Genomic DNA, 26027 nt, shown 5'->3' with positions numbered 1-26027 from the left:
ATGGATAAAGAAACAACATACTCAAAGCTATGCTTGGAACACACTGAAAGACGGATTAAGCGGGGACAAAAATTGAAGGTTATTACTGCAGGATGAGGCCTTGAATTAGGAATGGCAGTGGGAATGAAGGAGGAGGGAACCAAGGCTAAGCTTACTAATCCTCATTTGGGGAATCACAGCAGTGGATGAAAGGTATGGTAGTCAGCTCCAAGATGGCCTTCAACGAGCCCAGTGATCCCTGACTCCTGCTATTCATTCACACATATGTATAATCCCCCACCCAAATAAATCAGGGATGGCTTGTGTAACTAATGGAATATGGAGGAAGCAACAATAGGTGACTTCTGAAGCTACATCATAAAACACATTACAGTTTCTGCTTCAAGACACTATAAACTGCTAGTTCTGGGGGAAGCTAGCCACCGTATCATCAGGACACTCAAACAGCCCTCTAGAGAGGCCCATGTGGAGAGGAACCAACTTGCCAGTGCCAACCTGCTAGCCATATGCATGATTTACCTTGCAAATGAATCCTCCAGCCCCAGTCAAGAGTTTGGATGGCTACAGTCCCAGGGACATCTCACTGCAACCACATGAGAGACTCTAAGCCAGAACCACCCTACCAAGCCTGCTCCCAAGTTTCTGACCCACAGAAACCATGAGAGATAATAATTTTGTTTTAGAGTGATCTCTAGCAATAGAGAGCTAATACAGAGGGAGAGCAGAATGGGGAGTTCAGAGAGAAGAGGCAAGTTGGAGAGAGATAGGCAGGGTAATGAATTACAGATTCTTCTTCTATCCCACCATGCAAGAAGCCATGGAGATAGGCTGCAAATACTCAATATTGCAGGAAAGTGATTCCCACCTAGACTTCACAGCTTCAGGCATCATCCTTTTTGTCTTGGCCCTAAACCTATCAAGTCAGGAAAAATGTTAATTCAGAGTTGGGGATTTACACTTAATAACCATTTATTGAGTACCCATTGCACTGTGGAATATACAAAAAGGGTCCCTGCCTCTAAAGAGTAGAGATGACATTGATCTATAAATTGACAAATAAAAAGAAGGGCCATAGGAATTCAAAGGGGAAGCAATTATGTCTGATTGGTGGGAATCAAGAAAGCCTTCCAAAGATATCAGTCTAATATATACGTGTGTGTGTGTGTGTGTGTGTGTGTGTGTATATATATATATATATTTTTTTTTTTTTTTTTTTTTGAGACCTAGTCTTGCTCTGTCGCCCAGGCTGGAGTGCAGTGGCACAGGCACAATCGTGGTTCACTGGAACCTCCACCTCCTGGGCTCAAGCGATTCTCGTGCCTCAGCCTCCTGAGAAGCTGGGATTATGGGCACCTGCTACCATGCCCAGCTAATTTTTGTATTTTTAGTAGAGAGAGGGTTTCACCATATTAGCCAGGCTGGTCTTGAACTCCTGCCCTCAAGTGATCCACCCACCTCAGCCTCCCAAAGTGTTGGGATCACAGGCATGAGCCACTGCGCCCAGCCTAGTGTACTATATTAATCCACTGTTCTGTTTACCTTCTAGAGATAGAATGACATGATTTTGATTTAATTACCTATGGAGAGGGTATGTGTCCCAGGCTACCTTTTAGCTATTATTTGCCAACTCACTGAAATAAATCCTGCTCCCAGCTACGCCTATGTTAGAACAGACTAACAAAAAAAGCCCTCTTATCATTTATTCAAGAGACCCAGGGGATGTCTATTGAGAACACTCCTCAGGCTATGAACCCGACATGCTAACTGTGAATATTCTAAAAGTATGAACCACCTAGAGACCACAAGCTTGATGATGTTTGACCTCCCTATAGGACAGTGGTTCTTTTGTCAGATCCCAAGCACCCATATACTTGAATGAGCTACTTAATGCCCAGAAGTTGAATTTTTTTTGTTTATTTTTATACCAGTCACATTTCAAAAGGGGATGGGGTGGTTTGACTCTTACACAGTGAGTTTCAGCCAGCACCTACATTCTCTCTTTCACAGTCCCCACTTAACTCTCAAAATACTGGCCTAACTGGAATCTACTCCTTGCTTATTTATTAATAACACTATAAACTGTGGCTACTTTTTATTTGAACTTTACTATTTATCAGTTATTTAAAATGGCAACTTACAACCTTTTCCCGGCCGGGCATGGTGGCTCATGCCTGTAATCCCAACACTTTGGGAGGCTGAGGCTCGATCACCTGAGGTCAGGAGTTCGAGACCAGCCTGGTCAATGTGGTGAAACACCATCTCTACTAAAAGTACAAAAATTAGCTGGATGTGGTGGCACAAACCTGTAATTCCAGCTACTCCAGCAGGCTGAGGCATGAGAATCACTTGAACCCAGGAGACAGAGGTTGCAGTGAGCCACGATCTGGCAACTGCACTCCAGCCTAGGCAACAGAACAAGACTCTGTCTCAAAAATTTAAAAACAAAACAAAACAAAACCAGCTTTTTCCCTTTTATAAAAGCAATATGTGCTCACTTTAGAAAATATGGAAATCGGCCAGGCACAGTAGCTCACACCTATAAGCCAGCATTTTGGGAGGCCGAGGTAGGTGGATCATTTGAGGTCAGGTGTTCAAGACCAGCCTGGCCAACATGGAGAAACCCCATCTCTACTAAAAATAAAAAAATTAGACAGGTGTGGTGGTGCACGCCTGTAATCCCAGCTACACGGGAGGCTGAGGCAGGAGAATCGCTTGATCCTGGGAGGTGGAGGTTGCAGTGAGCCAAGATCACGCAACTGCACTCCAGCCTGGGCGACAGAGTGAGACCCTGTCTCAAAAAACAAAAAAGAAGAAAATACGGAAATCAGCTGGGAATGGTGGCTTACACCTGTAATCCCAGCATACTGGGAGGCTGAGGTGGGAGGATCACCTCAGGTCCGGAGTTCGAGACCAGACTGGACAACATGGTGAAACCCTGTCTCTACTAACAGTACAAAAATTAGCTGGGTGTGGTGGCAGGTGCTGTAATTCCAGCTACTCGGGAGGCTGAGGCAGGAGAATCACTTGAGTCCGGGAGGTAGAGGTTGCAGTGAGCCAAGATCATGCCACTGCATTCCAGCCTGGGTGACAGAACGGGACTCTGTCTCAAAAAAAAAAAAAAGAAAATACAGAAATCACAGAATAATGAACAGATAATTTACTCATAGTCCTTCCATCTAAAGAAAGCCATTTTAGCCTATTTCCACTTGTTCTTTTTTCCCAGTTAAATGGTGATTTCCTGAAATTGTTTTTTCAACTCACCCACTTTATTCCCTACTTTAATTCACTCACTAGAAAGCAATGCACTTCAAGATGGGAATTATTCAAATATGACTCCACATGGGTGGGCCTGTCAAAAGGTCAGAGAAAGGCCTAAGGCGCCCTCAAGTCCAAAGTGACAGGCGTTCACCTAGTGTTCCTTTTTTTTTTTTTTTTTTGAGATGGGGTCTTACTCTTTCACCTAGGCTGGAATGCAGTGGCACAATCATGGCTCTCAACCTCCCAGGCTCAAGCAATTCTCCCACCCCAGCCTCTCACGTAGCTGGGACAACGGGCATGTGGCACCATGCCTTGCTAATTAAAAAAAAAAAATTTTTTTTAGAGACAGGGGTTTCACTATGTTGTCCAGACTGGTCTTGAACTCCTAGACTCAAGCAATCCCCCTGCCTTGGCTTCCCAAAGTGCTGGGATTACAGGTGTGAGCCACCACACCCAGCACTATGTAATTTTTTTAAAGATGAAGAAAAATGCAATTTTTACACCAACAAACGAACGAAGACACAAATTAAATGACAAGGCTGTCCCTATCAGCTAGGCCCAATGCAGGCTCGGGCAATAATGCTGTGCAGGACAGTAAGCTGCTCCAGGGTGACTCAGGATTTGGCATCACGGCAGTAGACATTCACCTTCCACGTATTAGGGGATCTAATGCATTCTTCTGGAGACTCCATTTTTGCTCCACTTTCAATGTCTCAAGCCCTTGCCAGTGAGCAGTTGTATAACATATACAAGAAAACTAAGATTCTGGTGGAAAACTCCATCTCCAGATCCCTCAGCTACACAGACAGGTTCCCTCCTGGGGATCTAAGGCCTGCAGTTCCAGCATCTGCACAAATGGTAGGGTTGCCAGATCCCATACTGGTACTAAAAGCTATTAATATTTTCAAAAGGCTAGTAGGGATTTTATAAATTGCAGTAAATAATTTTTGCCTCTTTCCTAGTCATATGAGTAGGAGGGAGGATTGACAAGGAAAAACTAGCCATCTTCAAATTAAGGAAATGAGGCTGATACCAAATGGCAAGAAAGGGAAAGGAGAAAAGGTGGCCACCTACTCTGTCAGGAATTATAATCTCGGCACTTTATGTTTAATCCTCATAACAATCCTCTCTGGTAGATATCTTTCTTTCTTTCTTTTTTTCTTTGAGACAAGAGTCTTGCTCTGTTGCCCAGGCTGGAGCGCAGTGGTGCAATCTCAGCTCACTGCAACTTCCGCCTCCCAGGTTCAAGTGATTCTCCTGCCTCAGCCTCCTGAGTAGCTGGGACTATTAGGCACATGCCTCCATGCCCAGCTAATTTTTGTATTTTTCAGTAAAGACAGGGCTTCCCTGTCAGCCAGGCTGGTCTCAAACTCCTGCCCTCAAGTAATCTGCCAGCTTCAGCCTCTCAAAGTGCTGGGATTACAAGTGTGAGCCACCCTGCCCGGCCTAGATATCTTTATTTATTTATTTTTTTCTTTGAGACAGAATTTTACTCATCACATAGGTTAGAGTGCAATGGCGCAATCTCAGCTCACTGCAACCTCCACCTCTTGGGTTCAAGCGATTCTCCTGTCTCAGCCTCCAAAGTAGCTGGGATTACAGGCGCCCGCCACCAGGACTGGCTAATTTTTATATTTTTAGTAGAGATGGGGTTTCATCATGTTGGCCATGCTGGTCTCGAACTCTTGACCTCAGGTGATCCGCCTGCTTTGGCCTCCCAAAGTGGTGGGATTACAGCTGTGAGCCACCGCACCCAGCCTTTATTTCTTTATAGATGAGAAATTTAGGCTCAGAGAAGTTAAGTAACTATTCTAAAATCCCCACATCTAATAAAGAGCCAGGAGTGGTGGCATGCAACTATAGTCCCAGCTACTTGAGAGGCTAATGCAGGAGGACTGCTTGAGCCCAAGAGTTTGAGTCCAGCCTGGGCAACACAGCAAGACCCTGCCTCTAAATAAGTGAATAATAGGGAAAGGATTTTAAAACCTTTGCTTTCCCATTACAGGTTGAGCATCCCAAATTCAAAAATCTGAAATCCAAAATGCTCCAATGGGCTCCTGGAAGAAGTGACAAAGGACAGATGGATGGATAGATGGATGGATGGGTCGATGGATACATGGACACACACATACATAAACAAGCTCCAATGGGTATCTCCCTTGAACATCAAGTCCATGTTCAAAAAGATTGGGGTTTTGGAGCATTTCAGATTTCACATTTTCAGATTTGGGATGCTTAAACAGCAAGTATAATGCAAATATTGCAAAATCAGAAAAAATCCAAAATCTGAAACACTTTTGGTTAAAGGCATTTTTTTGGTTTTTTTGGGGGGGGTTTTTTGAGACACAGTCTCACTCTGTCACCCAGGCTGGAGTGCAGTGGCTCGATCTTGGCTCACTGCAACCTCCGCCTCCTGGGCTCAAGCAATTCTCCTGCCTCCATCTCCCGAGTAGCTGGGACTATAGGCATGTACCACCATGCCCGGCTAATTTTTGTATTTTTAGTAGAGACAAGGTTTCACCATGTTGACCAGGCTGGTCTCAAACTCCTGACCTCAGGTGATCCACCGACCTCAGCCTCCCAAAGTGCTGGGATTATAGGTGTGAGCTACCACACCTAGGCTGTTCAAGGCATTTTGGATAAGGGATACTCAACTCACGTACCATAATGTCTGTGCCAGGCCCCATCTACTGATTGTAGGACCCTGAGCAAGTTTTTTTTTCTCTTTACCCACCCTGTGGCACCTCCTTGAGGTAAGAGAAGCCTAAAGCAATCCTATACATATCAACAATGACTCAGATACCTTAGAAATGAAGCTCTGAGTCATCACACCAGGACAAGAGCCCTCACTATCTCAGTAGTTATAACACTAAGGGCATAGAGGATGTGGAATGAGTAGAGAAAAGACAAATGAAGTTCTAGCTATTACTTGGCAACCAGTTTCAGAGGCAAGGGCTATTTCTTGCTTGTTAGAACAGTGAGCCTCAAAATCTATCACCTGAGAATCTTGTTTAGGATCTCAGATATAATCAGTTTTAAGTGATGAAAATCTAACATGTGCCCTCATCACTGAGGAGAGGTGGAGATAATCTGAGGTTAGGAGATGAACTGAAAGGCTTATTATTAGCAACAATCTTTTTTTTTTTTTTGAGACAGAGTTTGGCTCTGTCACCCAGACTAGAGTGCATTGGCATGATCTTGGCTACCTGCAACCTCTGTCTTCCAGGCTCAAGCCATTCTCCCACTTCACCCTTCCAAGCAGCTGGGACCACAGGAACACGCGACCACGCCTGGCTAATTTTTGTACGTTTTGTAGTGTCAGGGTTTCACTTTGTTGCTCAGGCTGGTCTCTAACTCCTGAGCTGAGGCGATCCACCCACCTCAGCCTCCCAAAGTGCTAGGATTACAGGCGTGAGCCACCATGCCCAGCCAATTAGCAACAATCTTCAATAGAGATCAGTGAGGATGGGGTAAAGAAAGACTCCATTGATTTTGTCCTGCCTTATTCCAAAATTTCAGTAAACTAGATGGAACTTTTATTTTTTATTTTTAAATTTGGGGGCCGAGTATGGTGGCTCACATCTGTAATCCCAGCACTTTCAGAGGCCAAGGCGGGCGGATCATCTGAGGTCAGGAGTTTGAGACCAGCCTGGCCAACGTGGTGAAACTGGTGTCTACCAAAAGTACAAAAATTAGCCAGGCATGATGGTGCGTGCCTGTAATCCCAGCTACTCAGGAGGCAGAGGCAGGAGAATCGCTTGAACCTGGGAGGCGGAAAGTTGCAGAGAACTGAGATTGTGCCACTGCACTCCAGCTCGGGCGACAGAGCGAGACTCTGTCTCAAAAAAAAAAAAAAAAATTGTTTTTTGCTTTTCTTTTTTTTTGAGACGGAGTCTCACTCTGGTCCCCCAGGCTGGAGTGCAATGGCACCATCTTGGCTCACCACAACCTCTGCCTCCTGGGTTCAAGCGATTCTCCTGCCTTAGCCTCCTAAGTAGCTGGGATTACAGGCGCCTGCCACCACGCCTGGCTAATTTTTTTATTTGTAGTAGAGATGGGGTTTCACCATGTTGGCCAGGCTGGTCTCGAACTCCTAACCTCAGGTGATCCGCCCGCCTCGGCCTCCCAAAGTGCTGGGATTACAGGCTTGAGCCACCACGCCCGGCCAAAAAATTGTTTTTTTTTTTTTTGAGACAGGGTCTTGCTCTGTCACTCAGGCTGGAGTGCAGTGGCACCATGTTACCTCACTGTAACCTTGAACTCCTAGGGTCAAGCAATCCTCCCACCTCAGCCTCCCAAGGAGCTAGGACTACAGACATATACCACTATGTCTGGCTAATTTTTGTTTTTTGGTAGAAACAGGTCTTACTAGGTTGCCCAGGCTGAGATGCGATTGTTTAAAGACTCAACAGGTCTGATCAACTAAAATGTGAATATACTGGAGAAACAAAATAGTTTGCAGAAACCTTGCTGAAAGGTAACAAGGGGCTGTTAGACTCCTGAAATTACAAAATGTCAAAAAAAAAAAAGAGAGAGAGAGAGTGGGAGCTCTGGGATAAAAAGTTTGTAAAAATAGCACAAGGTTGGCCAGGGCACAGTGGCTCATGCCTATAATCCTAACACTGTGGGAGGCCAAGATGGGAGGATTATTTAAGGCCAGGAGTTCGAGACCAACCTGGCCAATATGGTAAAACTCTGTCACTATTAACCATATAAAAATTAGCCAGGCGTGGTAGTAATTCCAACTACGTGGGAGGCTGAGGCATGAGAATCGCTTAAAACTGGGAGAAGGAGGTTGCAGTGAGCCAAGATCGCACCACTGCACTCCAGTCTGGGCAACAGAGGGAGATGCTGTCTCGACAAAAAAAAAAAAAAGTAGAAAATAGAACAAGGTCAGAGAAGAGTTAGATTTTGCCAAAGTTTTCAGTTAGGGAGATAAAAGAATTATGGCACAATGAATGAAAATGAGTGAGCTGAGAAAAAGTAACAGAGAAACTGATTTGTTAAAAAGAAAATCAATTTCAGTCAGGAATCCAAGAGAGACCCAAGGACAACTGGGAGTGAGAATGAGTGAGGTAAGCCTCCAAATGATCACCAAACCAGAGATAAGGAGGTCTGTAGGCCTGGGCTCTTCTGAAGGACAACTCAGTGATGGAAAAGAAAGAACCAGTAAGAGACAAAGAAAAAATATTCAGAGATGCTAAAAGGCAGAAATACAATGTCAAAGAATTCAAGGGAGAAGAGAGATTTACACAAAAGTAGAGGAAAACTGTCAAATGCTGAAGAAAAAAGGAGGAGGATGAAGACTATGAAAGGGCCATTAACTCTGGACAATAAAAGTCAGTGGTGTCAAAATCTAGGAAAAATGAAGTTCAGTTCTCCATGCTGAAAAGTCCATGACTATGTAGACCACTTTTTAGAAATATAGAAATTAGGCCAGGTGCAGTGGCTCACATCTGTAATCCCAGCACTCTGGGAGGCTGAGGCGGGTGGATGACGAGGTCAGGAGATTGAGACCATCCTGGCTAACATGGTAAAACCCCGTCTCTACTAAAAATACAAAAAAAATTAGCCGGGTGTGGTGGTGGGTGCCTGTAGTCCCAGCTACTCGGGAGGCTGAGGCAGGAGAATGGCATGAACCCAGGAGGTGAAGCTTGCAGTGAGCCGAGATCACACCACTGCGCTCCGGCCTGGGCGACAGAGCGAGACTCCATCTCAAAGAAAAGAAAAGAAAATAGTTGGCACAGTGGATTAAGTCTGTAATCCCAGCACTTTGGGAGGATGAAGTGGGAGGATCACTTGAGTCCAGGAGTTCAAGACCAGCCTGAGCAACACACTGAGACCACATCTCTACCAAAAATTAAACAATTAGCAGGGCGTGATGGTATATGCCTGTAGCATCAGCCACTCAGGAGGCTGAGGTGGGAGGATCGCCTGAACCCAGGAGGTTGAGGCTGCAGCGAGCCACAACTGCACTGCTGCAGTCCAGCCTGGACAACAGAGTGAGACCCTGTCTCAAAATAAATAAATAAATAAATAATAGAAATACAGAAACTAACATTTCTGAATTGAAATGCAAGCAAAAATCTCACCAGGAATCCAGGAGAGACACATACTGGGAGGGGCTTTAAAAGATCAACAAGATCCAGCCTGGGCGACAGAGCGAGACTCCGTCTCAAAAAAAAAAAAAAAAAAAAGATCAACAAGATCAGTGACTTTCAAGTTTTACAGCAAAACTCTGAAATAGAAAACAGAAAACATGTAGAAGCTGTGCTTGAAGTGGTGGTGAGACCACTAGGGCTCTGCAGAACACAGTTTAAAGCCTGATAATACAGAGTGCAATCTTTGTTCACTCAGAAAAAAGACAAGACACGCAGAGACACATGGATTCTTCCAGTAATGGAAAGAGCCTGTAAGCACATCAGATGTGGATTCTAAACCTAGATGGGCACCTACATAGCTCAATGGAGCTAAGCAAAGCATTTTCCCTTTCTGGGCCTCAGTTACCCCATCTGTCAAGGGAAGAGATTGGGAAGGATGACCTTTTTGAGTCCCTGACAGGGTTGGCATTCTGTGACCCTGAAGCTCCCTGTAAAAGTAGTACTTCACATTCTTCCCCAGCATGAGCCTTACTACATCCTAAGCATTTCCCCAGGTATTAGCCTAGTGAGGGTCAACCCAAGAGTTTGAGACCAGCCCGGGAAACATGGCAAGACCCTGTCTCTATAAAAAATACAAAAATTAGCCGGGTGTGATGACGTGTGCCTGTAGTCCCAGCTAGTCAGGAGGCTGAGGTGGGAAGACTGCTTGAGCCCAAAAGGTGAAGGCTGCCGTGAGCTGAGATTGAACCGCTGCACTCCAGCCTGGGTGACAGAACATGACTCTGTCACACACACAAAAAAAATACACACACACACACACACACACACACACACACATATATAAAATAGATTTGTTAGTTTAATAAACACAACAAGAACAATAAGAAAGTTACTGGCTTCTGAAACTGCAAGTTGTCTTGTTTTATAGCTTTTTCCCATGACCATGTTTGGCCTATGTCAGGCCTTGCCAGGATGTGCTGACACCAGGCCACTAGCTAGTATTCTAGGGGCAGAGTCGATCACTTTTGATTTTGGGAAGATTGCAGACAGATAACCAAAACAGAATGAAGGCAACAAACAAAGGAGGCACACTGGAGAGAATAACCTGGAAGGGGTCAGCTGGAGTTGATGCTGAAGCAGTTATGGTTAGAAAGCCACAGGAAGTGGCCAGGGGACTAGCTGGGAAGGTAGTCAGCAGAGCTCCTAAGCAAACAGATTCACATCCTCTCTCTTTATACCTTTGAACAGTGGATATATGAGTAATCATTACAGCACTTTCCAATTTACAGAGCACCTTCACATTTAACATCTCACTGGAATATCATGATGGTACCATGAGCTAAAACACTGAGGCACTGGCATCATGGCTATTACAGACATGAAGAAACTAAGGCTTAAAGAGGTGACATGGCCAGGCGCAGTGGCTCATGCCTGTAATCCCAGCACTTTGGGAGGCCAAGGCGGGCGGATCACCTTTGCAGTGGGTCGAGATCGTGCCATTGTACTCCAGCCGGGGTGACAGAGCGAGACTCTGTCTAAAAGAAAAAAATAGAAGAGGTGACATGGATTGACCAAAATACCACAACTAATAAATGGCACAGCTGGAATTGAAACCCAGGTATTCTTATCCCAAATGCTCACTTTATGCCCTAAATCACACTTTCTCCCAGGTCATCACAGATGAAAAGACAGAGAGTGAAAAGAAGAGAAATTCAGAATTGAGAAGACTGCCTCACCACACACACTCCACACTGAACATGTCTTTATCTCTGCTTAAGCAGTTAGGATTAGGCCACAGGCTCTAGGATTAAGCCCTGATATGTAGTGAATAACAAGAAAGCACAGATGGAAGACTGGAATTAGTCTTCACCCATTAATTCAATTAAGTAGGGGAGATAAGGTCTATAAACAAATTGTTACAGTTCAAGGCAGTATACATATAAGCTTACGAACTGGACAAACTCAAAGGCAATTTCTCAACCTTGGCACAACTGACATTTTAGGCCAGATAATTCTTTGTTGTGGGAGGTCTGTCCTGTGCATTGTAGAATGTGTAGCAGCATCCCTGGCCTACAATACTAGATGACAGTGGCACACTCTCCCAACAGCTGTGACAACCAAAAATGTCTCCAGATAATGCCAAATGTCCTCTTTGGGGCAAAATCACTCCCAATTGAGAACCACTGCTCTAAGGGTTACAGAGGTTTACGGCATAATTGAAGCAATGCAGCTTGTGGGTGCTGGGAAGAAGTTTCATGGAGGAGGTAATATCTGAACTGCACCTTGAGAAACAGAGAAAATTTCTGTAGATGAGAATAAGAATAAAACAAGAAATTCCAGAAAGGGAGGACAACTTAAAGGCAAGGAGATGAGAAGGCACAAGGTCTGCTGGAAATAGGAAATAAGGATAAAAATGACAGCTGGAGGCTGGTCATGGATAGCTATCCATCAACTAATATTTACAAGATATACATACATAATGAAAGAGCCAACAATACACCATATCACACGTTTAACAGTATACAAGTCACCCCAGTGGCACATATTGAGCCTCTCCAATCTGAAAATCCAAAATCCGAAATGCTTCAAAATCTAAACCTTTTTGAGCACTGACATGATGCTCAAACTAAATGCTCATTGGAGCACTCGGATTTCAGATTTTCAGATTAGGGATGCTCGACTGGTAAGTATAATTCAAATATTCCAAAATTGGAAAAAATCCAAAACCTGAAACACTTCTGGTCCCAAGCATTTTGGATAAAGGATACTCAATCTATATTTACATGTGTCCCACTCTCTGAAGGATTGAATGTTGCTTGAGTTATCATGTTTACATTGCAGTTAGTGTTCGGAACATACACTCAGAGCTAATGAAGCTCAAAACCTATGCAGAGGCAGGAGAAATAACTAAAGACTAGGATGGTCAGGAGTTTCCCAAGGGAGGGGAGAATGATGGGCCCTGAAGGGATATGTTTTGAAAAGGGGAAGGGAAGAGAGACATTACAGGTGAGGACATCAGGTTTGGGAAAGAATTAAAGACAATACATTCAGGCAGGGCACCTGTAATTCCAGCACTTTGGGAGGCTAAGGCGGGAGGATCACTTGAGGTCAGAAGTTCAAGATCAGCCTGGCCAACATGGTGATACAACATGGTGACAAATTATCACCATGTTGATAATTTGTAATACAAATTATTACAAAATTTGTATTAATTTTGTAATAATACAAAAATTAGCTGAGCATGATGGTGCATGCCTTAATCCCAGCTCAGAATGTTGAGGCTTGAACCCAGAGGGTTGAGGTTGCAGTGAGCCAAGATTGCGCCATTGCACTCCAGCCTGGGCAGCAGAGCGAGGCTCTGTCTCAAAAAAAAAAAAAAAAAAAAAAAAAAGGACAATACATTCAGGAGACACCAAGAACAATGTAGCTGGACAAGAAGACAAGCTGCAGAAGTAGGCTGGGTCAGAACGCAGAGCACCTGAGCTGGACTTTACCACACAGACAACCCCTGAAGGTTTCTGAGGAGCATAATGACACAGAAGCTTAACTTTTTTTTTGTTTAAAATTTGGTCATGTTGGCCGGGCGCGGTGGCTCAAGCCTGTAATCCCAGAACTTTGGGAGGCCGAGACGGGTGGATCACGAGGTCAGGAGATCGAGACCATCCTGGCTAACACAGTGAAACCCCGTCTCTACTAAAAATACAAAAACTTAGCCGGGCGAGGTGGCAGGCGCCTGTAGTCCCAGCTACTTGGGAGGCTGAGGCAGGAGAATGGCGTGAACCCGGGAGGCGGAGCTTGCAGTGAGCTGAGATCCGGCCACTGCACTCCAGCCTGGGCGACAGAGCGAGACTCCGTCTCAAAAAAAATAAATAAATAAATAAATAAAATAAAATAAAATAAAATAAAATTTGGTCATGTTGTGCACATAGTTATCTTAGCTACACTTAAACCTGGGAAGCAGAGAAGATTATCAACGACTCAGCCTCAACCTTAAAGATCCAATTTAATTGGGCTAATGTAGGGCCTGCGTATTGTTTTTAAAGCTTCACAGGTAATTCTTACATGCAGCCAGGGCTAAGAACCACTGGTTTACAGTAATGCCCTCATTCTCCAGTGAGGAAAGAGGCCCAGAAAATTGAAGTGATTTCTGAATTCACGCAGCCAGCTAGGTGTGGAGCTGGAACTAGCATGTGGATTCCTAGCTCAGCTCTGAAAGAGATCCCAGAGTACTGGGCTAAATTCCATACTTCAGTCTAGAAGATGCACAATTATCTGAAGATTTGGCTCTTAAGTTTCCTCAGGGTTAAAGCCTGAATTAATCTAATCATAAAACTATTGACTTAAACATCCCCTCAAGTGTCTACGGTAACGGTAACGGATGTTGGTTCTATTGCTGTCTCCTGGGGGCCCTTAGGAAAGCAAAGGATCTCAGGGGATTCCCCCAGGAAGCCAGATAAACAAGCCAAACCACCCAGCTCCATGGAACACTTTTAAAAATACAGTTCACTGAGATTTTTCACTGCATAAAGGAAAGTCTGGGTACCTCTTCGCCAGAAGAAATACTCTCAGAGACGCTATCCCCCCTATCTCCATAAGCTAAGGGGTGGGAAGGATCAAAGGCAGCTACTTAAGTAGCCCATATGCTCACAGATCCTCACTGTAACAGGAAGTACCCCTGCTCATCCTCAGGCCTAGATAAGAGCCATTCACACCCCTCATATTTTCCTGAAAGGAAAAGGGCAGCAATCCCTGCAATAGGCCCACCTTCCTGTTGTGTCACTCCTGGGTTCTGGCAGAAGGTGGTAAATGAGAGGTTTGTAGAGACTGCCAAGCTGGGAATCTGAGTCTGTCCTATATATTAATTCTATCCATCCCAGGGTCCTGGTATAAATAACTGTTAGAACAAAGCAAGATCCATCTAGAAGCCTTCTGGTTAATCCCAGACACCCATCGGCCAGCAGAAGTTTTAACACAGGAGTCATACTAAGGTAACTCTAAAAGCAGAAGCACAACCCCCTGCCTTCCACTCCTGAAGAAGGCCACTCAGGACACGAGGAAAGCTACCACCAGCAAAGCCCTTGGGCGTGCTCTTAGATGGCACCGGGTTCCTGACAGATGTAAGGCGGAATCCCTGAAAACAATTTGTACTTTAAGGCGGCCTGAGTGAGGTAAAGGACAAACAAGAGCCCTAAAATGCAGTATATAATACTCATACTAGCCAAATTTATTGAGCACTTACATTATGCCAGGTACCGTGATAAGCACTTTATCGACTCATGATTTCATTTTGCTTCCCAACATATTTAGCTAGGTACTGTAATCCACCCCATTTTACAGATGAAATTTGTTGTAATTTGCCAAAGGTCACACAGCTAGCAAGCAGCAGAGCAAGGATATGAACCTGAGCAATCTGCATCCTGACCTCTATAACCAATTTTCCCCACTTGATGCCATCTGATCATTAATCCTTCTAACGCACACTCTCAGGTTAGGTTACTGGAGCTTACCAGGATGTTACTATAAAATAATTCTGAAAATTGGCTGGGCGCAGTGGTTCACGCCTGCAATACCAGCACTTTGAGAGGCTGAGGTGGGCGGAGTTTGAGACCAGCCTGGCCAACATGGTGAAACCCCGTCTCTACTAAAAATACAAAAAATTAGCTGGGCGTGGTGGCGGTCACCTGTAGTCTCAGCTACTCAGGAGGCTGAGGCATGAGAATTGCTTGAACCTAGTGGGTGGAGGTTGCAGTGAGCTGAGACTGTGCCACTGCACTCCAGCCTGGTGACAGAGGAAGACTGTCTCAAAAAAAAAAAAAAAAAAAAAAAAAAAAATTTCTGAACGTTGAAAAGCCCCATACAAAATTTAGGTACTGTTATTATCATTACTACTTTAATATGAGACTTGTACCTATCTGGGGGTATTGGAAATGCAATACACCCTGTGGACTAATCATCCAAAGTTATATTTTAGTGAACACCCTGGTTAAAACCATCCAAACAAAATGACTTAAAAGCAACACTTTCTCCCAGCACTTTGGGAGGTCGAGGCAGGAGTTCGAGACCAGCCTGGCCAACATGGCGAAACCCCGTCTCTACTAAAAATACAAAAAGTAGCCAGGTGTGGTGCTGCATGCCTGTAATCCCAGCTACTTGGGAGCCTAAGGCAGGTGAATCACTTGAACCCGGGAGGCGGAGGTTGCAGTGAGCCAAGATCGTGCCATTGCACACCAGCCTGGACAACAAAAGCGAAGCTCCGTCTCAAAAAAAAACAAAAAAAATAAAACCAACAACAACAAAAAATATATATATATGTATATATATTTGTAGAAGCACTATCATGCAAAACAGTAGAAATCTCAACACATTCACACCTGGTTCTAGTTACCCAGTAGTATTACTTGTGTGCAATTAAACAGATGTGATCAAAAACTCTGTTTTAAGGTGTTTATTGTAGTGGAGTAATGTGTTTGCAGTAATAAGTCATACTTTTCCACTGAAAGGGAGGGCTTCGGAATCCCCGAGACTAGCTAAAGTTAAGTTGTTGGAAGAATTCCTTGATTGAAAATTTTACCTTTGTGTTTTGTTGCTCTGTTTCCTGAAAATAACTTGGGGATGCTCCTGGTTTGTCCATCTACTGCTTTGATTCCTTGGATCCCACCCATTTTTTCGCTTTAAGAAAAAACAAATAATTGTTCCAGAAGTCTCCGTATTTTGCAGCTGCCCTTTTGTAAGAAGCACCTTCCCTGACCCCCCCCCCCAAAAAAAAAAAATATATATATATATGGAAGCACTGTAAGGATAAAACTGTCATTTTAAATAAACAGGCCGGGCGCGGTGGCTCAAGCCTGTAATCCCAGCACTTTGGGAGGCCGAGACGGGCGGATCACGAGGTCAGGAGATCAAGACTATCCTGGCTAACACGGTGAAACCCCGTCTCTAAAAAAATACAAAAAACTAGCCGGGCGAGGTGGCGGGCGCCTGTAGTCCCAGCTACTCGGGAGGCTGAGGCAGGAGAATGGCGTGAACCCGGGAGGCGGAGCTTGCAGTGAGCTGAGATCCGGCCATTGCACTCCAGCCTGGGCAACAGAGCGAGACTCCGTCTCAAAAAAAAAAAAAATAAATAAACAACCATATCTGTTTCGAAAGCACGCATTTCTGGAAAGATTACCACATGATGATTACAAATTAAAGGAAAAGCAGACATGATTTCTAACCTTTTTTGAGCAGGAGTCTCACTATGCTGCCCAGGCTGGTCTCAAACTTCTGGGCTCAAGTGATCTTCTCACCTCAGCCTGTAAGTAGCTGGGACTACAGAGACTGGCCTGATTTCTGATCTTAAATTATTACTAGAAATGAGAAGGCCAGGCATGGTGGTTCACACCTGTAATCCCAGCACTGTGGGAGGCCGAGGTGGGCAGATCACAAGGTCAAGAGATCAAGACCATCCTGGCCAACGCAGTGAAACCCCGTCTCTACTAAAAGTACAAAAATTAGCTGGGCGTGGTGGTGTGCGCCTATAGTCCCAGCTATTTGGGAGGCTGAGGCAGGAGAATAGCTTGAGCCTGGGAAGCAGAGGTTGCAGTGAGCCAAGATCATGCCAGTGCACCTCCAGCCTGGCAACAGAGCAATACTTCATCTCAAAAAAAAAAAAAAAAAAAAAAGGAAATGGGAAGCAATTTCATGTTATCTTTATGAGCTACATATAATTTTTCTTTTTTTTTTTTTTTTTTTTTTTTTTTTGAGACGGAGTCTGGCTCTGTCGCCCGGGCTAGAGTGTAGTGGCCGGATCTCAGCTCACTGCAAGCTCCGCCCCCCGGGTTTACGCCATTCTCCTGCCTCAGCCTCCCGAGTAGCTAGGACTACAGGCGCCCACCACCTCGCCCGGCTAGTTTTTTGTATTTTTTAGTAGAGACAGGGTTTCACCGTGTTCGCCAGGATGGTCTCGATCTCCTGACCTCGTGATCCGCCCGTCTTGGCCTCCCAAAGTGCTGGGATTACAGGCTTGAGCCACCGCGCCCGGCCAATTTTTCTTACTCTGATTTATTGGGTTTATGATTTTCTTAGGCCATCACACTAGCGGTACCCCCAAAATGACAGCTATTGCCCTAAAACTAAAAACAGCAGCATCTTTTGAAAAAACACTGCAGGCCAGGCACGGTGGCTCACACCTGTAATCCCAGCACTTTGGGAGGCCAAAGCGGGTGGATCATGAGGTGAAGAGATTGAGACCACGGTGAAACCCCATCTCTACTAAAAATACAAAAACTTAGCCGGGCGTGGTGGCGGACACCTGTAGTCCTAGCTACTCAGGAGGCTAAGGCAGGAGAATGGCGTGAACTAGGGAGGCGGAGCTTGCAGTGAGCTGAGATTGCACCACTGCACTCCAGCCTTGGTGACAGAGCGAGAATCCGTCTAAAAAAAAAACAAAAAAACAAAAAACACTGCAAGACTTACAATAGAAAAACGTAGTAAGTAATAAAATTAAGTATAAAGAGTGGCTATATCCAGAATTTTACTTGATCAATTGAAAACCCCAGACTGTAGACCATGGGTACTTTTAGGTAATAAGGGGATTATTGTCAAATGCTATAGCTAAAGCCTGGTGGAAACCACCACTGTACTTAGAAAATTAATCTTCATGGCCGGGCGCGGTGGCTCAAGCCTGTAATCCCAGCACTTTGGGAGGCCGAGGCGGGCGGATCACAAGGTCAGGAGATTGAGACCACAGTGAAACCCCGTCTCTACTAAAAATACAAAAAATTAGCCGGGCGCGGTGGCGGGCGCCTGTAGTCCCAGCTACTCAGGAGGCTGAGGCAGGAGAATGGCGTGAACCCAGGAGGCGGAGCTTGCAGTGAGCCGAGATCGCGCCACTGCACTCCAGCCTGGGCAACAGCGTGAGACTCCGTCTCAAAAAAAAAAAAAAAAAAAAAGAAAATTAATCTTCATTTACTATATTAAATCTCTAGGGAAGATAAAAACTGGCACCTCCACACAAAAAGACTCCATATAACACATTGTTCCCAAATCCAGGGAGGACATCAGCTCCCTATCAAAAACATTAATTAATGTTTGCCATTGTAATTAGTGTTTATACAGAATTAAATTCAGAAGGCAAAGAAGCTGGATTCCTCCAAAGTGCACCCCATTGGGCCAACAACAATTTTTTATTTATTTATTTATTTTTAAGACGGAGTCTCACTCTGTCACCCAAGCTGGAGTGTAATGGTGTGATCTTGGCTCACCACAACCTCTGCCTCCCAGGTTCAAGCGATTCTCCTGCCTCAGCCTCCTGAGTAGCTGGGACTACAGACGCGTGACACCATACCCAGCTAATTTTTGTATTTTTAGTAGAGACATTTTGCCATGTTGGCCAGGCTGGTCTTGAACTCCTGACCTCGTGATCCGCTTGCCTCAGCCTCCCAAAATGCTGGAATTACAGGCATGAGCCACCACACCTGGGCAACAAATTTTTGTTTATGACTGATAAAATGTCAAATTCTGTCAGTTACTATGAGACATATCACAGAACTTTGAGTAGACTACTAGCCCTTTCACTGAAGAGATAAAATCAAAAGACATAATACTACCCACTTTTGTATAACATTTAAAACATCCTTCATATATCAGTTAATTTCACATGAATGAGAGAACAATTAATTGTAGGTAAATATTATACATTAGTTTTATAGAATTAGCACTGTGATTTTTAAAAATTCATTTACCAAAGAAAGCTCTGAAACCTGGTAAACATCCATAATCAAGCTAGCTAAGTTTTTGTGTGCTATTTTCAAGCGCTATTAAAAAAGAAATGTGGGGGGGGCATCTTTTAGAAGAAACAATTTGACATCCAGTTCTGCAGTAAACCCAAAATGTTATCAATCTTTGTACTTGAAAGTACTTTTTGATGCACCCCTTCCTTTCACCATTCCTATCCAGGCTTGCCTGTTTTCTTCCAGAATCTCCCATTTGGCCTTTTTTTCTTTCCTTCTGTCTTCAATTCTTACCTGGATTTGCTCATTCATTCATCATTTACTAAGTGCCTATTATCAGCCAAGCACAGAGCTAGACCCTGGTCCCTGCTCCTACGAAGCTCACATGATACTAACTAAAGCTGTTATCTGCCCATCTCAATCACCATCACCAGCCTGCAAGCTTTAGCAAAGGTTTTGCATTTCCAGAAGCTAGCAGCATCTGGCACATAGCAGACACTCTAAAAATGTTTGTTGGATGACACCAGATTACTTTAGCAAGGTCTTTTTTTAATCCATAAATATTTTACTATATATCTTCAAAAAAGATTCTTATTTTTCTTTCATTTTTAAAACACAAAAGCTTTATGTGCACAATACAAAAATAATACAGAAAGGTAAAAAAGTAAATTCCCCAAGTCTCTAAATCCCACTCCCAGAAGTGAGGACCATTAGAGCTTGGTATGTATCTTTCCAGAACTCTCCCATGTCAGTATACCCTCACATCTGACACACATGCACTTTTTTGGAACAAGTTATTTGACAGTTTCTGATTCTAGCTTCTCAACCTTCTAATGAAGTGGTTCTCAAAGTGTGATCCTTAGACTAGCAGCATCAGCATCATCTGGGAACTTGTTAGAACTGCAAATTCTCGGGTTCCACTCCAGAGCTAATGAATCAGAAACTCTGAAGGTCAAGCCCAGGAATATGGGTTTTTTTGTGTTTTTTTTTTTTTTTTTTTTTTTTTTTTGAGACGGAGTCTTGCTCTGTCGCCCAGGCTGGAGTGCAGTGGCCGGATCTCAGCTCACTGCAAGCTCCGTCTCCCGGGTTCACGCCATTCTCCTGCCTCAGGCTCCCGAGTAGCCGGGACTACAGGCGCCCGCCACCGCGCCCGGCTAGGTTTTTTTTGTATTTTTTAGTAGAGACGGGGTTTCACCATGTTAGCCAGGATGGTCTCGATCTCCTGACCTCGTGATCCACCTGTCTTGGCCTCCCAAAGTGCTGGGATTACAGGCTTGAGCCACCGCGCCCGGCCGAATATGGGTTTTAATAAGCTCTCCAGGTGATGCTGGTGCACATTAAAGGCTGAGAACCACTGCTCTAAGCCAGTCAAGCCAATTTTTTTACTGTCCGTTAAACATGGTAGGCACTGCTATCTGGTCTGTTTTATCAGCCCCTGATTCAAAATGTTTTGCTGTCCTTTTGATTAATGCTGACCCTATCCACCTGTCAAAGCCCAGAAAGTCAAAACCCAAAGTGGTCTCACCACCACATCTCATACTGATCCTTCTTGCCCCCCTTTCCCCAGCTCCCATGATACAACTAGTCCCTCTACCATACAATTTAACAATTACATATATGCTGACTTCAACATTAGAGAACAGTGCTTTACTCTTCCCCAACAGACCATAACTTCCTTGAAGACATGGATCATGTTTCTGTATGTCTTCTCCCACCCCTGTTCTAAGCACATAAATGGAATCTTAATAGAGTTGCTGGTTAATGTCTTTTTTTTTTTTTTTTTTTTTTGAGACGGAGTCTCGCTCTGTTGCGCAGGCTGGAGTGCAGTGGCCGGATCTCAGGTCACTGCAAGCTCCGCCTCCCAGGTTTACGCCATTCTCCTGCCTCAGCCTCCCGAGTAGCTGGGACTACAGGGGTCCACCACCTCGCCCGGCTAGTTTTTTGTATTTTTAGTAGAGACGGGGTTTCACCGTGTTAGCCAGGATGGTCTCGATCTCCTGACCTCGTGATCCGCCCGTCTCGGCCTCCCAAAGTGCTGGGATTACAGGCTTGAGCCACCACGCCCGGCCTGGTTAATGTCTTTAAGGATGAATTCACTGAGAAAAATACTGATAAACCTTTAGTGGCTAAAAAGTCTGGAATTTCAAGTCGTAGCCCCAGTTCTGCGACCGTGGACAAGTTCAATTCTCAGGATGATGCCCCCCGCCACCTTTCTTTCTTAACAGCACTTGAAAATAGCACACAAAAACTTAGGTTGATTATGGATATTTACCAGGTTTCAGGGCTTTCTTTGGTAAATTAATTTTTTTAAATCACAGTGCTAAGTGAGAAGGTCACTTAATGGGCCGGGCGCGGTGGCTCAAGCCTGTAATCCCTGCACTTTGAGGCCGAGACGGGCGGATCACGAGGTCAGGAGATCGAGACCATCCTGGCTAACATGGTGAAACCCGTCTCTACTAAAAAATACAAAAAACTAGCCGGGCGCGGTGGCGGGCGCCTGTAGTCCCGGCTACTCGGGAGGCTGAGGCAGGAGAATCACTTGAACCTGGGAGGCGGAGCTTGCAGTGAGCCGAGATCTGGCCACTGCACTACGGCCTGGGCGACAGAGTGAGACTCCGTCTCAAAAAAAAAAAAAAAAAAAAGAAAAGGTCACTTAATGACTCAATGCTCCTTTTCAGCCTGAATAACATACAATTTTATGAAACACCCCATGTAGGAATATCTTATTCCATTATAGTCTAATATTGCTTTGTTTGTAACATTAATATGAGAATGTTTAGACTTGATTTTAGTACAGTTAGATACAATGTTTCCCAATTAGCTAGTAAGCTCTCTCAACAAGACCCTGTTTGATTCAACTGCGAATCTTCCATCATATCAGGCGCCACACATCCATGCCTTACCCATAGTTAATATATTTACAGAAAATTATTTGGAAAAACTTTTAGAAGCTTCATTTAAATAGAGAATCTATGCACATATCTGCTGCCTCCCAAAGGACTCTTTTGAATATCTGTTATTATAAATTCCATGTAATGATATACAGTAAAAATTGTGATTACTTTGATACAACCAGGGGCAATCAGCCACAGAAGGTAAAAGAATGTAAAAATGGATCTCTCAAGCATTTAGGGACAGACTAAAGGAGTATAAGCCTCAGGCTATCCTACTGCAACATGCAAATGAAAACTGACCTGTACATCGAAACAGCATATACCAACTCCACTGTTGAGGATAAACAGGCATTTTTCCCTGCTCAAAAGTAACAATTTAGAATAAAACAAAAGCAGCCGGGCTCGGTGGCTCACGCCTCTAATCCCACCACTTTGGGAGGCGGAGGCAGGCGGATCACCTGAGGTCAGGAATTCAAGACCAGCTTGGTCAACATGGTGAAAATCCATCTCTATTAAAAATGCAAAAAATAGCTGGGCATGGTGGCGGGCACCTGTAATTCCAGCTACTTGGGAGGCTGAGGCAGGAAAATTGCTTGAACCTGGGACGGGGAGGTTGCAGTGAGCCAAGATTGCGCCATTGCACTCCAGCCTGGGCAACAAGAGCAAAACTCTGTCTCAAAATAATAATAATAATAATAATAATAATAATAATAATAATAACAACAACAACAACAACAAAACAAAAGCAGCTCGGCCGGGTCTGGTGGCTCACGCCTGTAATCCCAGCACTATGGGAGGCCGAGGTGGGTGGATCACGAGGTCAGGAGATCGACACCATCCTGGCTAACACAGTGAAACCCCGTCTCTACTAAAAAAACACAAAAAATTAGCCGGGCGTGGTGGCGGGCGCCCGTAGTCCTGGCTACGCGGGAGGCTGAGGCAGGAGAATGGCGTGAACCCGGGAGGCGGAATTTGCAGTGAGCCGAGATCGCGCCACTACACTCCAGCCTGGGCGACAGAGCGAGACTCCGTCTCAACAAACAAACAAGAAAAACCAAAAGCAGCTCAACTATGAGTGCACGTTCGAGTAACATAAACAGGCTTTTTTTTTTTTTTTTTTTTTTTGAGACGGAGCCTCACTCTGCCGCCCAGGCTGGAGTGCAGTGGCGCGATCTCGGCTCACTGCAAGCTCCGCCTTCCGGGTTCACGCCATTCTCCTGCCTCAGCCTCAGGAGTAGCTGGGACTACAGGTGCCCACCACCATGCCCGGCTAATTTTCTGTATTTTTTAGTAGAGACGGGGTTTCACCGTGTTAGTCAGGATGGTCTCGATCTCCTGACCTCGTAATCCGCCCGCCTCGGCTTCCCAAAGTGCTGGGATGAGAGGCGTGAACCACCGCGCCCTTACCAGAAACAGGCTTTTTGATGCAAGGCTCTTATCTGCAAGTTTTCAAAAACGACAGGGTGGATGGAGGCCTTTGAGTGGTAAATGGTGATGACAAGTTAAATCTAAAGGAAGGGACAAGCAAAGAGAAACTGAAGGGCAGGAAGGAGGAACAGAAGGGCAGAACACCACCCTTTGAGTAATGAAAAGGGGCAGTGGAAATTCACTGAGTCCTTACCAAGGATCTACTGTGAGCCACGCATCTGGAGCTGCAAAGATGGACCATGCCCTCAAGGGGCTAGAAGTCCGCAGGGTAAGACTGAGGCTAAGACCCTGTTTTGTGAACGTGTAATTCTAACTGGGAAAATCAAGCAGGGAAGGCTTCACAGAGAAGGTGGTGATTTAGTGGAGCCTTTGAAATGTGGAGGAGGATTTGCTAAGGGAGAAAAACGACAGTTTGAGCTAGTTATTTTGGGGGAGAAACATTCACATATTTTTATAGCTGTTCATTTGGAACTTTAAATCATGGGAGACTTCTTAAATTCAGCACCACTCTATCAATGTTCTCATTCTCTTCTTACTTTATCTTAAATACTGAAATGTTCAAGCCTAACCTTAGGGCAGAACCAGAAAGCCCCGGAATGAGGTGAGTGCTAGCCAAATCTGCTCTGTCACCTCCAAATCCAGCCTGCCCAGCTAGCCCAGTCAGCCTAGTCCTGCTGTCTGGGCAGCCGAGAAAGGACGGCTAATAATATCCCCTGAGGGCCAGGGTAAGGGAGGGGGGCGCGGGGCGGGAGGGGGGGGGGCGGATCTGGGTGCCAGTAGGGAAGGATCACTCTTGTTGTGTCAGTAAGCCACCAAAGGAGAGCTTCCCTGCCTCCTAAGCCATGGGGCTCCTACCTGTGATAGGGAGGCCAGCTCTGCAGGAAAAAAAAAAAAAGGGCTTCATGACAAGGAAGGGGGCAGCATTTGGATTGGGACATGCAGAGGTGGTTATGCGAGGTTATCTTAATAAAATGCTTAGCAAGACCCCTGGCACACAGCAAGCGTTGGAAGAACGTTAGCTCTTATATTAATAACACTATTACTATTACAATAACACCTCAATTGTACTCCGACAACAAGGAAATCTTCTTTGTGCAGCCTACTTTTATGACGTTCGAGAGTAACTTCAGAGATGACAAGTGATTTCAAAATTTTTTCAAAGGTACGAGATCAAATTCCAACCGCACTGGCCTGAGAGCCCGAGACCCTGAGTTGAGAGCTGACCCTGCCACTTGTCAGCTGCGTGACCTTGGGCATGGCACTTCACCTTTCCGTGCCTCAGTTTCCTTGGGTGTTAAGTGGGGCTAAGAAGCCTCTCCCCGGTAGGGCAGTAGTAGGGTCCCGTTAGAGGATGCCCTCTGCTGCTTTGGGGCCGGACGGGTGCAACGGCTGCTCACAGTCCCTCTTCCAAGCATCTGGGCTCTTGGAGCGGGCGAGGTAGATGGATGAACAACCCCAAGGCCCATCGAGCTCTGCTGCCTGCAGAGCCGGAGCGAGAGAAGGGTTCGCGCCTGCGGGGGGCGTCCCTGTGACCTAGGGCGTTGAGCCCGGAGAGAGGCTCTCTTGCTGCCCGCACGCTGTCGCCGGCGGGCTGGGCTCGGGGAGCCGCCGAAGAAAGCCGGGCTGACCTGGGTCCCGCGGGCGGGGCGGGGCAGAGGGCCCCGGGGGTAAGGGGGAGGCAGGCAGCACGGGCCCCCAGGGCCTCGCTGTGCCACGGAGATGATACAGTGAAGGAGCAGGGCAAAGGAACGACGCCCCCGCATGCGGCGCCGCGCGCCCCCCGCGGGCCGGGCGGAGGCGCTCACTCACCTGAGGCGCGGGCACCCGCCGTGAGTGCAGCAGCAGCGGCGGCAGCGGCAGCGGCGTCGGCGGCGGCGGCGGCGGCGGCGGCGGCGAGGGGGCGGGGGAGGTGCTGCGGCCGCGCAGGCGCGCCGAGGATGCCAGGGCCGCTCATGCGTGCTGTGCCCGTCCACCTCGGGAACTACCGAGAAGATGGTGGCTGAGCCGGGAGAGGCCGGCGGCGCCATCTTTGATGTAGTTTTTCTTGCTGCGGAGTTTCCACAGGGTGGAATCTCAGATTTTGGAGGCGCTGGGCGGGAGGGCCGTTGACCGCTGCGTCTGGAGCGCTTCCCTCCGTTCTCTGAGTCGCATCCTTATGAAATCCCTAAAAGCTCTTGCAGGGTATGGCATTCTCCTTTTAAGGTGCCCTAGAGCCATACCCAAGGTCACAGGGCGCCTAGCACAGTGCTGGGCACGTGGAAAGAGCTTAGTAAATTTTTGGTGAATGAACATAGTAATTTAAGAACTAGACTCCAAGACTCTGAGCTCCGAATTATCAGTCCTCCATTGTATCACCCCTATTACAACTGTCAGCCAAATCATATACTTTCTTGAATACAACATTAGAGATGGAATTTTTTTTCCCAGAATGATTGCAGATATTAAACTTAATGACCCAACAATTTAAACAACACCAAAATGTATAGGACACACTCTCTTCCTCTATTATCTATTATTTCTTTCGCATTAAGTACTAGTGACTAAAAGTTATTTTTGTTTTTTGTTTTTGTTTTTTTTTTGAGACGGAGTCTCGCTCTGCCACCAGGCTGGAGTGCACTAGCGCGATCTCGGCTCAC

The 26027-nt window shown here is 45.6% G+C and overlaps 1 protein-coding gene across 2 annotated transcripts in view; it reads right to left on the bottom strand.

The window, feature by feature from the left end:
- LOC105496525 (NDRG family member 3) overlaps positions 1-25283 on the bottom strand; it is a 90211-nt gene extending 64928 nt beyond the window's left edge. For both annotated transcript variants that reach the window (XM_071079369.1, XM_071079371.1), the window contains exon 1: positions 25201-25283. The gene's annotated coding sequence lies outside the window, so the exon portion shown is untranslated. The remainder of the gene's footprint in view (positions 1-25200) is intronic.
- Positions 25284-26027: the final 744 nt, after the last annotated feature.

Source organism: Macaca nemestrina, chromosome 15 (genome assembly GCF_043159975.1).
Source record: "Macaca nemestrina isolate mMacNem1 chromosome 15, mMacNem.hap1, whole genome shotgun sequence".
NCBI classification, from domain to species: Eukaryota; Metazoa; Chordata; class Mammalia; order Primates; family Cercopithecidae; genus Macaca; species Macaca nemestrina.
The sequence above is the reverse complement of the archived record's forward strand: the minus strand, read 5'-3'. Positions and strand labels throughout refer to the sequence as shown.